At 35.0% G+C, this 17,911-nt stretch overlaps 1 long non-coding RNA gene across 2 annotated transcripts; it reads left to right on the forward strand.

The window, feature by feature from the left end:
- The first annotated feature begins 403 nt into the window (after nt 1-403).
- Nucleotides 404-17,911, forward strand: LOC131370602 (uncharacterized). 2 transcript variants are annotated; one of them, XR_009207443.1, is made up of 4 exons: nt 404-612; nt 15,394-15,564; nt 15,787-15,860; nt 16,975-17,911. It is a non-coding gene; the product is annotated as an uncharacterized LOC131370602 (long non-coding RNA). The 2 variants fall into 2 exon arrangements; XR_009207442.1 differs by having other exon boundaries at nt 15,811-15,860; nt 16,975-17,909.

Genomic DNA, 17,911 nt, shown 5'->3' on the forward strand with positions numbered 1-17,911 from the left:
AGGGGGACAGAATATGGAATGGAATGGCACAGATTTCTTTTAAATTTTAAACTAGGAATACTATTATAATGTCTATCCAATTGCACATATATATTGCATACATATTATTATTATTTGTAGTAGTAGTAGTATTACTATTATATAGACATGTTAGAATTTATATGTATTGATTTTACATTGAGTTCAAATTATTTTAAAATGCTATTATCAATAATAACATGTTAATGCTTAGTCCATCCAGCCAAGCGGACAACCCCACCCTCACCTCCTTACATAAATTCCTCTTTTTACTCGAGACTACAGCACTGGGTTTGCCTCAAGCCAATCGGGATCGTTTGTCAGTTTTCAACCCACTCATGTCCAGCCAATAAAACGAGCCTATGTAGGTCACCTGACAGACCGCGCTGCCCAAGCCTGTGATTGTCAGACTCTTATCGGAATTTGGAGGAATTAATGAGCTGCGAGGATTTGGATGGAAAGTGGTCAGGTGTTGTAATTGGAGTGTAAAGAGCTGATAACAGATTGACGATGAGCATAATAAAATCTTCAAAAATGGACTTCCAATTCGTTTCCATTAGTCACCAGCTTAATGTTAAAGGGAAACGGAACAAAGTAAGTACATTTTGTTTCTTCGTCGGCTTCGTCCTCTTTATAAGAACAGCAGAGTTGTTTCGCGGACACAAAGCAATGCTTTTATGTCTATTATTTCCATTGTTTTTTTTTCTCCTTTTATGAGCATGTTGGAGGGACATGGCGTAGTTTGTAACCAGACTTGTCAACTTTAAAAGCGCATTGTGCTCAGTGTGAACAGGAAATACACCCGAAAGTAGAGAAGATGTGAATGTGGCGTTTACACAGGTTTATTGTCCAGGTTAGAAACAGAGTCGATTTACGAGGTTGTACCTCGCTATAGCCGATGAATACCTGATTAGACCAAACACTGAATGAAAGTATAGAAGTGTCTTATCTAATCCATTTATTGCCTTTTCTAGCACACCAATATATACAGAGCAGGGAGGTCACGTATGTTCTGCACGTATTGTCCTGTTTCACGTTATTATTATTATTATTATTATTATTATTATTATTACTCTCTTCTTCTTCTTCTTCTTATTATTATTATTATTGTTGTTGTTATTATTATTATGCTTATTATTATTAAGTATATTATTGCTATTATACTTAATACATAATAAGCCCTATTTATTTGATCTGTTTACGGCAGTTCTCTGCACGTTTCACTTCTTCTGTGTTTTCTTTTATTGGTCCTATGATTGACAACACCCATCTCTCTCTAATGTTCACGGTGTCTCTCTAATGTTCACTGTGTCTCTCTAATGAACATAGGGGAGAGTGGGGCACAACCTAACACAGGGTACGTTGTAACAGACAACATTTAGTAGGTTTATACGTACAGTGGTATGACGAAATTTCCTTTATTTACTAGTTGCCATAGCAACACTTTGGGGGGGGGTCACACCAAAATTTAAACAAATTTGTAAGATGTTAAAGGAAGATCATTTGACCGTAGTGTAAGTAAAATTTCACGCATACATTAATTCAATTGATATATATATTTTTGTATTTAACATGCAAATTTAGTATCATTTTAATTTGCAATCTCTCAATTATATGCCACATAACCATATAATCTCTAAATGCGTATTTAAGCCTTCCAAATTGAGTAGTCTGGTCTGTCTCTCTGAATCGTGCACACGGGGCACATTGCCCCGCTACTAAAAGAGACCGTGTTATTCCATGCAGTTAGCGATGTAAATTCTCACAATACTCCTTTTATGATTTTAATAACTGCAGCATGAGAACCAGGCAAAGAAAGACCCTGGTGGACTTTAGCGTACCTTCTGCTGTTTTGTCAATGACAAGACACAAAGTAGAGGAGCAAGTCAATAAGAGATGTGGCTAGGAGCTATCCTTTGTCATATGACACTCTATAGATCCATCACACTTAAGAAAAAAAACAAGGAGGCAGGAGTCATGGAGAACCTCTCTTGCATGCTCCCATCATAATCAAATTTTTGAAGAAGATCAGGAGGTACTCTGCCTCAAGGAACTCAAGGAGCCAGTACTCAGTTGAAAGGAGGTGGCTAAAACAGTGAAAGAATCGTGTATGCCTAAATTCCTAGATGCCTAGATGCCTACACAGACAGATAAGCAATAAATAAATTAAAAAATAAATAAATAACCCATGTTTGCGTCATGTTATTTATATGTTATCTATTTTATTAAAATCTAGAAATTAATATATGTTTGTCATAATTTATCTTGCTTTTTTTATTATAGTAAATTATTAGAAAGGGATTTTAAGATGTCACATGGTCATGTTACAATGTAACCCTCTCATGTTACACCTGTGGGGCACATTCCAGCATTTCACTTATCTTCTTTCCATGTAATTAATGAAAAAAAATAAAATTTATTCATAAAACAAGACCACATATTTGTATAAGACTTATGCAAAAATAATTTGAATAAAGAAAATGCTTTGAACCCTAAGTACTTTTCCACAAACTAGAGAAAACAAACTGTTTGGTTGTGCCCCACTCTCCCCTATTTGTGAAAGAAATACTAGATTTGTGCTGCTTCACCCATTAGTGTAGGTCTATAAGAAATCTAAAAACAGCAGTTTAGGTATGTTCAGGTAATTTTCAAATATCAGAACACAGAAAAAAATATTTCAGAAAATGTTGATCTGCAATTTCGCTGCAGAACAGTTTCTAGAATTTATACAGAATGGTACAAAAACATCAAGTGAGCGGCAGTTCTGTTGGTGGAACTGCGTTGTTAACTCAAATATCCTCTTTACAACTGTGGTGACCAGAAAAGCATTTCTGAACACACAAAACACCCAACCTTGAGGTGGATGTGCTACAACAGCAATAGACCACATTGGTTTCCACTCTTGTCAGTCAAGAACAGGAATCTGAAGCTACAGTGGGTACAGTTTCACCAGAACTGGACAGCTGAAGATTTGAAAAACACCATATTTTTTAAATCTTCATTTGAATGACTCTGGCCATTTTGGTCTGACCTCTCATCAACATGGCATTTACAACAACAGAGCCACTGCTCACTTGATGTTTTTTGTAAAAACACATTCAAATACAAATACACATTCTGTGTAAACTCTAGTCTGTTCTGAGTGTAAATTCCAGGAGATCTGCAGTTTCTGAAATACTCAGACCAGCCCATCTGGCCGTGGTCAAAATCACTGAGATTACATTTTTTTAAACCTATTCTGATGGTTGGCTGTACCTGCATGATTTTATGCATTGCATTGCTGCTGTCCAGGTATTCCCAATAAAATGCTCAGTAAGTGTAGACGCTTGCTGTGCAGTAATCTTCATTTCCTTACATGTGATAAATAACTTGTTGATAAATGTTCTTATATCAATTATCTAGCCAATGATAAACATTCTTATAGCACTTTAAAAAACGAAGTAGCATGCAAGTGTTCAAGCCATTTAGACATACATTTTTAGAAAATATGGAAAACAATATGTTCACAATATTTCTACAAACTTGCTTTTCAAAGAACACGTTGCTGTTTTCAGTTTTTCTTTCTTTTCTTTTTTCTTTTTTTCACTGTTACATAGTTTGAAAGTACTGAAATATTATAGACTACAAAGCACAATGCAATGTATCTATTAAATTAAAAAAATTAATTCAATGGAATATTGTTAAATTATTTTCATCTCTATTTATATTAAAGTATAGCACAGTTCATACACATATGATTCAGGGTGCTGCTTTAAGTGAGATCCAAATCACATGATTTTATCTTATACTAAATATTTACATGATATTTTAACATATTAAAATATAATATTTGTTTAATACTGTTTATGTATTACATCAGTTATTCTCCAGTGATTACTCTACCAGTGAGTGCTGTTTGTATAGTTGTAAACTTTTATTTCAAAAAAGTTCAATAAATACCACTTTTGGGTTGATGGGAAACACACTGTCTTTGGCACAGGATACATTGCTACACCCGTGGCTGTTGGGAAAACTGTTTCAGGGCGTAGACAACAAATGCTGATCTTAAGGAAGGCATGTTGAATTTATTCTGGCTAAAAATGGTCGCTAAAACATGAAGTGAGAATCTGACAGACAATAAAATGACCAGTGATTCACTGTTTAATGTAATGTTACACACAAGGTTAAACACAACAACTTATTCCATCAGTATGTAAGATGTCAGCCCAATGGTAGTGATCAAGGTCATGGTGAGCTCCTGCAGGGAAACAGACATGCAATGAATAAATTAAAACAGAACTGAAAACATTTTAACTAACAAACAATTACAAATCTACAACTGGTCTTTCTTAGTCAACATAACATCTGTGTACCACAAATGAACGCTGGGTCGGGTGAACTGAATGAGACCAGATTATTGTACAAGATATAATACAAGACGGTAAGTTTGATCCATGATTAATGTAATATTATGTGTAGTGTATGTTTTCATGTGTTCTGGTCTTTTTCGATGCAAAGCTACATGGTGCTCACTAAACTTGTAATGGGAAAAAGTGCACACCTTTTTTCCATGCAGGTTTTTTAGAAGAAACAGAGAAGCAAGACATAACAGAACTAAATCTTTATTATTTAAATAATATCCTATACTTTGACTTAAGATACAACCGGTTACTGGCTAAAGAAACTTTTGAGTAACAATGTATTGTAGCTAAAATGCATGGATTTGCACATATGTGTTTTTGTCTTTAATTAATGACTTTTGGATTATTAAATTTATTATAAATGGAATCTATATTCTGTTACAGGACTAAAGCAGCACTAATTATTTATGTGTTTGGAAAATATGATTATACAAAGGTTTTAAGATAAAATGTATTTTCTTTTCTTATTCAGCTAGATTACTAGAGAGACATGTCATCTAGGGGAGTGCTTTACAGAGAAAACACTTTGGAACGAAAAGTGCAATCTATGATTTTTCATTATTTCATTTCGTTTTGAGAGACAGAAGAAGAAAAAATATTATGCACAATAAATGTTCATTTAGTTTCACCAGTTTTCTATATGTCTTGTTTACTGTAATTATGCTAAATTTGTCTTATATAAGCCAATCAGACATATTGCTTTCTAGGTAACAGCATTGACTATTAGAAAATCAGTTGCCCACTAATTTTAAGCGTGAGTTTGCCTAAATAAAGATTAGTACAGAAATAACATAACTGTCTCTATAATATACAAGATCCTACTGTATGTGTAAATACTATGACTTTGACTTTCATGCAGCTATAATAAAATACCTGCACCATGGTACAATAGTCATACCCACAACCTTAAGAGAGCAACCCATAACCTTTCATTCTTGTTATTTTAGAAAAACAATAATCAATACAACAATATAAAAACCTTTTTTTGGGGGGGGGATTAATAAAGTGCAAACTTTCACCAGTCTTCTATCTATCTATCTATCTATCTATCTATCTATCTATCTATCTATCTATCTATCTATCTATCTATCTATCTATCTATCTATCTATCTATCTATCTATCTATCTATCTATCTATCTATCTATCTATCATTGTTAAAAGTACTATACAAATAAAATTGAATTGAATTGAATTGAACTGAAAAGCACTTAATGCTATAGCCTAAATTGTAAGCAGGAATTCTGTGGGTAGGTTCTCATGTTTATTTCATGTCCTGTCTGATGTGGACAAGATCCAGATGGGTGTGATTACACTTTTCCAATTTTTTTTGTTGTGGTTTCAGTGTGGCCTCTAAGACAATGGAAAGCAAATACATTCTGGGGATAAAAGCAGTAATAGTGGTAGACATATTCTAGACATAATGGTAAATGTCTAGGATACTAGGTATGTAAAGGCGATGCAATCTTGAGGATGTTTCTTTACATATTCGAGGACCTGGGTGTATAACTTGTATAAATTTTGACTTTCCTATACAAGATATTTCAGATGTCATATGGCTAAACCTTAGGGTACTTATTGATGATACCATCTTTGATTTGTTCATTAAGAACATGTTTTAAAATAAATGAGATTTCATCAGTGATCAGTTCTTGAACTTGCATTACTGTATCTGTTTTTTTTACCAAAACATTAAGAAAGCCTGAGTAAATAACCTGGGTATTTATACATGCCTTATTTAGTACCACTACATTGGTGCCATACTTAAAGTTAGGGTTTCAGTCACCAATAATATATCTTTCTAAAAAGCCCTAAATATATATGCCTTTTTAAAATGTTCACATACAAGCCACACAGCCTTTAAGATGCCATTTATATTTAACAATTTGCAAAACATCATGTCTTTTTAACGTGATTTTGGCAGCTGGCTGTGCAATATGTTTTCACAGTGTCTTCTCTGTCTATGGGGGTATTTTCTGTAAAACATGTGCTCATTCTTTTCGTTCTTATTTAAATGTTAGAATGTGTGAGCACTCTAATCATGGGTTCTTCTCTTCACCTGTGTTTTTCTCTTGTGTTTCTCTGGCTTTGAGTAAAAATGACTTCCATTGCCACATGTTGACCACAGACTCCCAACATGTGGAGATTACAGTGGGATGTGAGAGGAAATTGCATGGTATTTCTAAACAGATCCTGCATTTAGCTGTGCTGTTTCTTCCCTCACCAAAATACTTCGCTTGACTAGGTGCATTTTATGGCCTTTTTCTCCATACAGTTATAACATTCCCTAACAAACATCAGCGTTCTTGTTGAGGAAAAAAAAGTGAACCAAATGAAACTGTGGTGTTGATAGAGATTTCATTTTTGCAAAAGGAAATTGTTGATGCCATGCTGAGTGCATCATTACAGTGGAGAGAGCAGCTTGTCAGCGTTAATGAACCCATCTGCATAAATTCTTTAACTCCATCTGGAGCCTGTGGCAGCATGTGGTTAAGCTGTGCTGCCACTGCCTGGCCTTAACTTTGTAGCTAGCCCTCTTATGCAAATAATACTACTTCTCTCTCTGCCGCATTTCTCAAAGCCTGTAATACACATTAATAGGTCTAATAAACCTCACTATTATAGTGTGGGATGGTTTACGTTAGGCTTGTGCTTTATTGATTTTTCCCCCCTGCCCTCAATTTATCATTAAAAAACATAATGACAAATGGTTTAATCATAAAGCCCAAAAAAGCCAGCACAATGAGCATTTCCAAAATCTCACATTTAAGGAAAGTACAGGACAGCATAGCGGTGTATATGGAACCTAGCACTGTGCCTAAGGCAACCCAGAGCAGGATAAGGCAGTTACTGAAGATGAAAGTCAGGAGGGTGTGATTATAATACCAGCTGTGCAGTGAGGAGCTAACATGGAATCAACTCTGGATGCATTTGTGGTGACTTTGGAGCAAAAAAACCAGCAGTACAAATATTGGTATAAGTCTTTTCAAATCAGCTGTCTATTAAACACATGGCCAATGTTTTTTCTGTTAATCTGCCCTTGCTTAAGGTGTTTTTGTCTGAGTACTGACCCACATAGAGGAGCAAAATAACCCTGCATATTCAATTACTCCCACTTTCTATTTGCCATCATCATTAACATAATTTGTAAAGGGTTAGTTTTGACATATTGTTGTAATCTTTTTAGGTCATACTAATTAGTAGACCTAATTAGGTCTCTTTTGTCTCATTGACCATTAGGTTCTCTAATAAATATAGTTAAGTGATTTTAACTAAGCACTTGTCTAACGTTTGCTAAGCTAGAAATACATTGTTAGATTTTATTTCATAGTAATGAATATGTGAATTGGCTTACCTTCATTTTATTCGGGAGAAATGATTACTCTTTTGGCATATTTTATGAGTAATAACTCCTGCTAGTATACTTGCTAGCATACTGTAATATTATATTGTGAAATTCCTGTGCAAAATGCTTAAATGGTCTGGTAATATTTTATAATCAATTTTAACATTACTGATTATTGTGAAAGTGTTATATCTTGATGTGTTTAAACTGTTATATAACATGTCACTAGTTTATACGCATATAGCCACAACATATAAGTGAGAGTATCAAAACTAATCGAATTTTTTCTTAAAAAAGCATAGATCATTAATAAGCACACAAACAAAATGGCAATTATATTCTGGCTTAAACATAATGTAAGATATGATTAATTTAAACATGAGGATATAAGGATAAACTAAGGTGTGTTGAATGCATATGACATAGGACTTATGGACAGGAACTTATGCCCTTGATTCAGCAGTAGTACACAGATAACAGGTTTTGGTCCTTATAGAAGAGGAAACATTCCTAGAAAATACACACTAAAGGTAGTAATAAGCCTTTGACTCATTTTCCATTATACATGTATTGCAACCTATATATTTAGAAACCCTTAAATAGTCTTTGATGATCACTTACTTCTGCATCAGAGAATGATGAAGAAAGTCAAATTACAGAAAAATCCAAAAGGTTTTTTTCATGGAAACTGTTTATTTAATGCCTGTCCTACATTATCAGGCATAATAATGATCCATTTAAATGGGAATGCATGTAGAAGGCAAAATCTCAGACCACCTGAAATTTTTCCAGATACACAAACAGACTATAGAACTGCAGGCATTCACGTCTGTAAAGTTAAAAGCAGCATGAAAAACACCTATGCTTCTGGAAATACAGCCTTTCACTAGAAATCTGGCAAATGAATCATTTTTTCTCAAATATGTTCTTTCTGTTCTAATACATAGTCACTCAGCCACACTACAACCTCTGATACAGATGATAGAAAACAATACTGAAGACGGGAGTATATTGCTACATGACAAAACCTGTGATTTGGCATGTGAGGAGGTCAACACACTGTAGGATTCACATCACAGAAAAAAGGCACTACAGTACAAAGTTTTATTCCCATTATCCACAAAATAATCCCAGCAGTTGCAGTGTTGGATCCTGCTGGTAAAGGATATGAAGTCAATGAGCCATTTACTTCTTTCTCTCTTCTTATTTTTGTCTCTTACCCCTCCCTGTGAGAGTAATGAATCTAAAATGTTGGTGAATTTAGGTTATTTTAAGACCAAGAGGAAAGACAAAAGAGAGACTGTTTTACTTCATTTTGGTCATCTAGCCTGATGTAAACCATGATAAAAATGTCTGCTGAAACTACTAAATCTCCTTAGGCCAATATTGTGAAAATCATTTTCCTGTTTGCCTGGTTGTTTTTAGATTATAGGGAATTACAAACACTGAGACCATCCTATACATACATCATAAGAGGTTTGATTATTTTTTGTGATTGACCCACATCTAGGCATGCAGCATAAACATGTCACATGAGATTAATTCTAATAACTTACTGTGATCAGCTCATTGCTTCCAATCAACATACAGTACAACTGATATATGGTCTGGAGCCCAATAATAAAGAGTCTGTACATTTTTGTGCAATCTTCAAATAAATTAATTTTTTTTTCTGTTGCATTAAAACTATTTTGCATTCTAGACCAGGGGTGTCCAGTCTTATTCACAAAGGGTGCAGGTTTCTATTCCAAAAAACCAGAAGCCACAACTGCTCTAGATCTTGTGCAGTCATGGGACAGTGTGATTATTTGCTCACACTTACTGTAGCTTCCTAAAGGTATTATTGCAGCATGTGCTGGAAATGGGAACTGCAACAAGTACCAATGAAATCAAGCTGCTCTATGTGCTGAGCAGGAGCTGAGGACAGGACAATTAATGACAGGGCTATTAACAAATTTATCAGTTTATGCCAATTTTGGCTAGTTTCAAATTTTTCCCAAACCCTTTTGGTTTTCTTTTATCAGCTTTAAAGGTTTCTTGCAAAAAGCACACAATTCTGAGCAGCCTAATTGAAACAACCATTAGACACATTAGAATTTACATAAAGATTGCAGCAAACAAACATCTTACCATAAAGACATGGAAAAATGTAACTTTTTAATCTAGTAAAAACAAAAAATGAAATAAATAAATACATTTTATTTCATCTTTATGAGATAAGCTTTTAAATTTTATGCCAAAATTATATTTTGGGATTATTATATATGAGAAGTATTGTTTGAAGTGTTGCTTGTCATGTTTTAATGGCCATTAATGATGTCAATAAAACTACTGTAATAATGGTTTCGAACTAGAAAGAGGAATTTTATGTAGTGAACACAGATGACTAGTGTGATACAAACAGGGAACTGTCCCAATGGCACTCTTATAATACAGTACAGCCAATCAAATTAGTGGACCAAAACATTCCCTTAGCATAAAGCTTTCATTTTCTTGGTTGTTTATTGGATTCATATTGTATTCATTTTATTTATTCCATTTCATTTTATTTCCAATTTTTCACTTTAATTGATGCTGTTATTCTTGTATTCACCAGAATTATTGTTTCTTGCTGGTATTGTGCCAAAATATGAGAAAATCCTAATATGTGGTGATTTTAAATCCATGTTTGTAATCTCAGATCACTTCCCCATTCAATTTGAAGTTGCAGTCCCTCCAATGCCCAAACCATGGGTTCCAGCCCATTGTTGTCGCACTCTTACCCACTCAACAGCTGAAGAATTTGCTGCTGCCTTTATGAATTTTCCACTATACTCCATAGATGGTCCTGTGTCTCACTACAACCCTGATGACCTCTTTTCATGTTTTGATTCCACATGTTCTATTATTTGGACTCAGGCACTTTTTTAGGTATAAATCTTCTAAATCTAAACCAGAACCCTGGCTGAACGAGACCACTCGTGCCCTCAGGCAGTGTTGTAGACAGGCCGAGTGCAAGTGGAAGAAGGACAAACTACAAGTGTCTCATGGTGCTCTAAAGGACTGCTTAGCAGAATACCAGAATGCTGTTAAGGCTGCTAAGTCTCAATTCTTATCTTTTGCTAAAAGTGTTCTGCTAAAAGTCTTTAACGATATCCTTTTATCTGTTGACGCTCAAACTCCTTCGACATTGATTCTTTTGGATCTCACAGCAGCCTTTGGTACCGTTAACCATGAGGTGCTCATTTCACACCTGGCTCAAAGTGTAGGCATTCAGGACATGGCCCTCAAATGGCTCTAATCGTACCTAGCCAATTGAACATTTTCAGTTATGATTGGTGATCTCTCCTCATGTTTGTTTTTAAAGCCCTACATAGCCTGGCCCCATCTTATTTAACAGATCTCTTAATACCCCATAACCCTGGTAGAGCTCTCCGATCATCTGGTCAACTTCTTTTGGAAGTGCCATGATCCAGATTCAAACGATTTGGCGATCGGGTAAGCGGTAGTGGCTCCCAAACTTTGGAATTTGTTACCACTTGAAATTTGATCTGTTATGTTTAAATCTAAACTAAAAACTCACTTATTTACGCTAGCTTTAAGTTTATAGTAGTTAGACAATATGTTTCTTTGCATCTGCGTGCATCTGGATCTTGGCTCTTCTTTTAGTTATAACATACTCTTAAAATTCTGTTTTTATTTCTTAATATCCTGTTTTTATCCTATGTTGATCTATATTCTTGAGGTTCTTGCACTATTGTCTATCAATATCAACTTCTTAATAATTCATAATTTCTTAATTTTACATGTTTATTTTTTTCTAACAGCTTGTGTTGATTTAAATTTTTCTTATTGCTTGACTTGTAGTTGTTAATAAGTGCTGTATAAATAAATTATTGATTGATTGATTGCTTGATTGATAACCGAAATTATTTGTGTGGTAAACTGAATCGCTTTCAATCACTGTGACCAGCACCAAAATTTCTAGTTATAGCTCTGTCTCAAACTGCTCAATACAAGCTGCTAGACTGTATGCTGGATTACTGTAAGTTGTCGACTCTCAACTGCTCATTATGGGGTTACTAGTAGCAGCCTTGATGAACAAAATGAGCCACCTTATAACCAATTTTGTCATCTGAGCTTTATTTCTGCCTAAAAGGACACCCCTGATGCTGCACATTACGTTTAATTTGATCAGTTTTAAGTCCCCAAATGATTGATAGACTTTTTGTTTTGTTTAATAAACTCGACGTCGCAAATTATGCTCCTATGGTCGACACCTGGGCTTACCCTCTCACCTCACCCTCACTGTACATAAGTAAACATGGAGCAGTACCAGCAGCACTGTAGATACCACTACTAGTACAAGTTTTAACCTGATATAATGTATTTAATCTTATAAATCCAAATATATATGTGTACAATTTTTCTGTTGTATGTGCTTAGCCAGCTGTCCGTTTTTTCTTTTTTATTCATTTGGGATCTCAGTGTCTGCACAGATTATATAATAGAAAACATTCACTCTATATATTTTAGCTCTGTACAAAACCCTCACTGCAGATTATTTCAGCTGTGTGGCATGTCAGGTATTGTCTACATATAATGTGAACAACCAAAAAAAATTTGAGAGTAAATTGGAATTGAACACTGAGCCTCACAATCTGCAGGCAGACAAATCTGTGCATGAACAGTTCATATGGAGCACCACACAGGAAATGGCACACATTCTTTCTTTCCAAATCAAAAATAAACTCTGGTCTTCCTGCAGGAGCGTGGCCCTGGAAGAGAGATTGTGAGGGGAGGTGTGAGAAACGAGGGGGCTCAGATCTGGGGACTTTCAGCTCTTCTGACAACCAGTCTGTTTTTTTTTTCACTTCTGTGCAGACAATTAAAGATCTAACTTTTTCCACATGCATCCCAACAGGCAAACACTTTCTTACTAGTAAGCCTCATGTTTGGATGGGGTTAAGTGAGGTCATATCTCTAGCATTTGGAAAAGTTCCTTTAAGGGCATGAGGACTCTTCTGGGTTTCTGTACCTGTATTATTATATAAATGAACACAAAATGACAATAAGGCAAAGAGCTGTGAATTTGATTAATTGTACCCAGTTTTTGCCTACCACTTTAAATGTGTTAGTAGGTCTCTAGAAAATGTAACGGTGTGAAAATGCTTTTGTTTGACAAATGTGAGTCACATAAGATTTCTGGAGTGCTATCTTTGTTCTTTTGCTGTTTCTGTCTTGGGGGTCAGTTTAGAAATCGTTCAGAAAACGATGCGCTTAACCCATGCTTGCTTGTTTGGTTCACTTCCTGCTTTTGGGTTGATTCAGATTTTCGTACTGCAATAAAACTATACTAGAGGAACTGGACATTCATTCATAGTGTTTTAAATAGACTACTTTGGTTTTCTCACCTGCCCAAATTAACTGTGCTGCAGGGGAAATGGCCCAGGATTCAAATGGACTAAATTCTGCATATGGGAAAGCACACTAAAGGTGCTTTCATACCAATTTATTCAGTCACTGAATACAAATCAGACCAAAATATACTACTCCTGATTTCTTTGCTGTTTGGTCTGTTTTCTCCCTGTATTAAATGGTGAAGAAATGCTGTCTTTGCAGCATGTAGGGATGAAAATCTGGAAAAACTCATTGGTCAGAAATTAATTTAAAAAAAGGTAAACAAACCTTTAAGTGCACATAAAAATGTCGCTCAATAAATCACCCAGCAAAGTACAGATATATAGTGGGTTTGGTCATTAGGCAATATAAGCAATTGTTTTTTTCATAATTACTTCTGCACACATTTAAGGTAAGCAATGATTTTTTTAATGATAAAATAGCATTCTTTTTCTGCTTAAACCACCTGCATATGTGAGTAGGATGCTGGTGATATTCACTTGGGCATACTGTCTGTTAATGCTATTATTAATACACTCTCTGCTGCAGAAAAAGGAAAAAGAAAGATGCTCTACAGATCCATGGTCCATGTTTTTACATCCTATCTTCTTGTTATTTTTCCTATTAATTTTTGCTATTTGCCTGCCCTCTTGCTTTGCTTTGTAAGATGTCCCTGGCAAACCTACATTTGGATTATACACTCCAGTTCAAATAAAATGTGTGTTTTATGGCATCATTTTGATCAGCTTATGCAGTCACAACATTTATTTCCACCCAGAGTTGCATTTATTTCTTGCCAAGGTCTTGTATTGATGATTGGGAAAGTCTGGCCTCTGTGTAAAGTCTTCCCTAACACATCCCAAAGATTCTCAGTAGGGTTAAGGCCTGAACTCTGTGGTAGCCAATCCATGCTCCAATTTTAGTCGTTTCTTCTTAGTTGTTTTCTTTGCTTGTTGCAGGCCAATAATTTGACCCTTCTGAAACCGATTTTTTCCACAACCACAGGATATATCTTCCGACATGGTTGTTTAGGAAATGAGAAGCTACTCACTGCATCAGTTAGGGTTAAATAACTTGAAGTCAACTGAAACATATTAATTTGCAGTAATTATCCAATGGAAGGCTCTTACTTATTTGCTTATTAAAATACAGGTCGTGACATTTTTTGGGACCAGGCAGTGTATACACTCAGTTAAGAGTAAATGTACGGACATATGGATTCTTCAGACTAAGAACATTGCATCACTGTATTTTGCATTGTGTGTTGGAGCTCAGGTGGGGGGTATAGTTGCAGAGTGCCAAAATAAGTCAATCACTTCATAATACATGAAGTGATTTTTGTGTAAAGGTCTATATATTTATAAATATACTAAAATGCATAAAATCATGCAGAAACAGGTCAAGAGCTAAGAAGCTAGTTAGAATAGAGAAAAACATTTACATTTATAGCTTTTATGGCAGATGTTCTTTGAAGCCTTCATCAATGACTATATCCTGATATTTGTACACTAGGTCACAGACTGAGAATATCATCAGTCTAAAAGCTCTTTTTAAGGAGGACATTTAGAAAGAAAACACAAAAAAATACAAAGGTCTTTTTTTGTTTGAGGATATAAATATTTAAATTCAACTGCATTTGCTAAAATAATAACTGTGTCATTGCAAATTATTTATGACCTGACTGAAGATATCCTGAAATAATGCAGTAATTCGTGTGTGTGTGTGTGTGTGTGTTTGTGTGTGTGTTGGAAAACATTAAGACTGACATGACTATTTTTACTAGTCACTCAAACAAAATGATTACCTTCCAGAAATGTTTTGTCTCTCTCTCACTCCATCCCTGTAATTAGTCATGTATAAATAGTTAGATTTTCTGTAGAAACCAAAACCTTTTTCTCCTTCCATACAAACTGATGCTCTTGTCTTGAGTCGTCTTGTCAAAGAAACCTAAACGAAATTACAAATTGTAAATCATTCAGCTTTTGGAATAATTCTTTTAAAAAAGCTCACCTAATCATGGCTTTACGGCAGAGATTTGCTGCTTAAGGAAAGTCTCAACAGGGTCCTGATTTGGTGTGTTCTTGCAATACAATGTTGTAATCTGGGTTTTGTATTTGCTTTTGTTTATGTATAACAATGTGATGAAGGATTTAATTTTAGCTTTGAATAAGCTAATAGCTAATAATGTGTATGCAGAAAGGAATGAGTATGACATCTAATTGGGAGTCTGTGTGTGTGTGTGTGTGTTTCAGCAGGTGGGTGGGTGTGTGCTCGCGTACCACATGAATGAAGGCTGTTTGAACTTTTATTGTCGAAGGCAGGCTTGTGTAAGTAGCCATCTGTGTACAAATATTGAACATGAACAGCTGATTAGTCTTCATGTATGAACTTGCTTTGGTGTACTGTACATCTATATTGACTAGGTAAGTGGGCTTTGGTTTTTGTGTCTATGTTATTATTATTATTATTATTATTATTATTATTATTATTATTATTTTGAAGAAAAAGGATTTTGTTAGTGTGATTTAAATACAGCTGAGATCTATTTAATGAGGACTTATATTTACAAACCCACTTTATGGAAACACACAAGTAGTTAATGTAATCATTGTTCTATAAATTATTCCAAACCTACTGTATTCCAGAAATTCTCTTAACATGTGTAACAGGAAAGAACTCAAAAGAGATTGTGTCGTGTGATGCAGTTGTAAAAAATAAGGTAAGTACACTCACTGTACAAAACTTCAGCTTCTGTTTTTAAATTATTTGGCCTATTTTTTTCTAAATTATTCCTAACAATATGGAAGGTCAAATGCAAATTCAACCTCAGAAGCTTGTTCCCTTTCTCTCTTTTTTCAAAAATCTTGGTAATGATGTTGCTTTTTATTTTATGTGCTCTTCTTCTCCTTGTTCCCTCTGGCTGGTTTTGTGGAACATTCAACGCTGTCGGTGAGTTTGATGTAAATATTATAAAAAACCACTGACCGTTGATTGTGCCATGCAGCCTGCCCAAACATCTTTGCCAGCCTTGTAAGATATTTTATACTTTATTCTCCTCATTTTTCTTCAAGGTTTACAATCAACATTCATTGCTGTCGGTGGATTTTTGGCTGTGAAAGTCACTGAACAATGAGTGTAACTGTGCCTGAGTTTCCTGCCTCACCATGGGAAAAAGAGACACTCTACATATTCACCCTCTGGGTCCTGCTTTCCCCCTTCTATTTTTAGTTCTATATGCCTATAAGGCTTTCTTTGTTGTTTTATCTCTTTTTTTTCCTAACCGATCTCAAGTTTTTATCGGAGACACAAATAGAAGCAACTGTGCTGCCTGCCTCATGGGATTAATTGAAGGTTGTGTGTGCAGACACGTTTGTGTCTAGCAGATGGAAGGAAGCGGAAGATGAATGTGTAATCATGTTCTTCTCATTTAGCTGTTTTGTTACTTAAATTATATGCTGCACTTGCTGCAGTCTGGAATGGGCTTAAATACTGCATTCTGGATGTATGTGTGTGGAGTGATGGGATCTGGATGATTGGTTTGCCAGTTCATGATCATGTATCCTCTTGCGTTTAACTAACTTTCGGCCCTAGCCATCAGTTTTCTGAATTATTTTGACACTAATGTGAAATATTCTTCTCGTACATTTAAACGCAGAGACCCACTAGAGTGAAGCAATACAGCAGGCTATTCATTCAACAAAAACCATGTTAAATCAGTGATAGTATTTGTTTGTATAAGAGAAATTTAATAATATTATTTGTCACATACAAAACAATACACAACACAACATGTAGTGAAATGCTTTTCAATATATATATGTATATATGTGCAGGTGAGGGAAAAAGCTTCTCAAGCTCTTCCTTGACCACAACAGAGCAACAGAGAGAAGACCATTGGTCCAGTACTGATGCTGTATAGACTGAAGGTCACTGAACTCAATGCAGATGATATGCTCAGCTGATCATACCACCCTCTGGTGAGCCTATCTATCCTGCTTGGTGCTGTTCCCAAATGAGACTGTGATGCCTCCTTTCAATGGTGCAGGTATAAAATTTCCCTAGGGCAGTTTAAAATCTCTTAAGCATCTAAGGTGGTAAAGGTGCTGACATGCCTTCCTCACCAGGGAGTTGATGTGTAATGACAGGTCCTGCATTATATAGCCAAATATGTACCAGAAAGATGCAATCTTAAATAAATGAAAATTTGCTGATTGCTATTTGCACACTTTGGCCAAAGCATGCTTAAAACTGTTAAAACTGAGCCACCACCCCAGTACAAATGAGTGCATTATATTGTTTTGCAATTCTTTGACTGTTGAATATTTGTGGAAAATGTAATTACATTGTTATATAGTATTTAACATAATATGGAGTTAGTTTGTGCTTGTGTAAATGATTCTGTGATTAATTATAATTATAATAATGTGATTAATTGTTATGTTTGTATCTACACAAGCATTCTGTAACTGAGATATATTGCATTGCCTTATTATTTATTGGAATATTTTGGAACTTTTAAAAATATTTGCTAGTGTGCTGAAATCTGGGTTAGACATCCTATTGCCACTTTTGCTTTTACGAGCTAAACAATGGTAAAATTGAACAAGCTAGTGTTCATTTCTTGTTGATGCATTGGGCATGTTTATCCTCGTTTGTCTTTTTCAGGTTCTCAAGTTCTCTGTACACTTACTTCTTGTTTCTACTTTCAAGTTGCAATGTCTGTCTTTTTCAGTCCAAAATCAAATAAATGAAAAAATGTTCAGAGCTTTG

This window comes from Hemibagrus wyckioides, linkage group LG20 (genome assembly GCF_019097595.1).
Source record: "Hemibagrus wyckioides isolate EC202008001 linkage group LG20, SWU_Hwy_1.0, whole genome shotgun sequence".
NCBI classification, from domain to species: Eukaryota; Metazoa; Chordata; class Actinopteri; order Siluriformes; family Bagridae; genus Hemibagrus; species Hemibagrus wyckioides.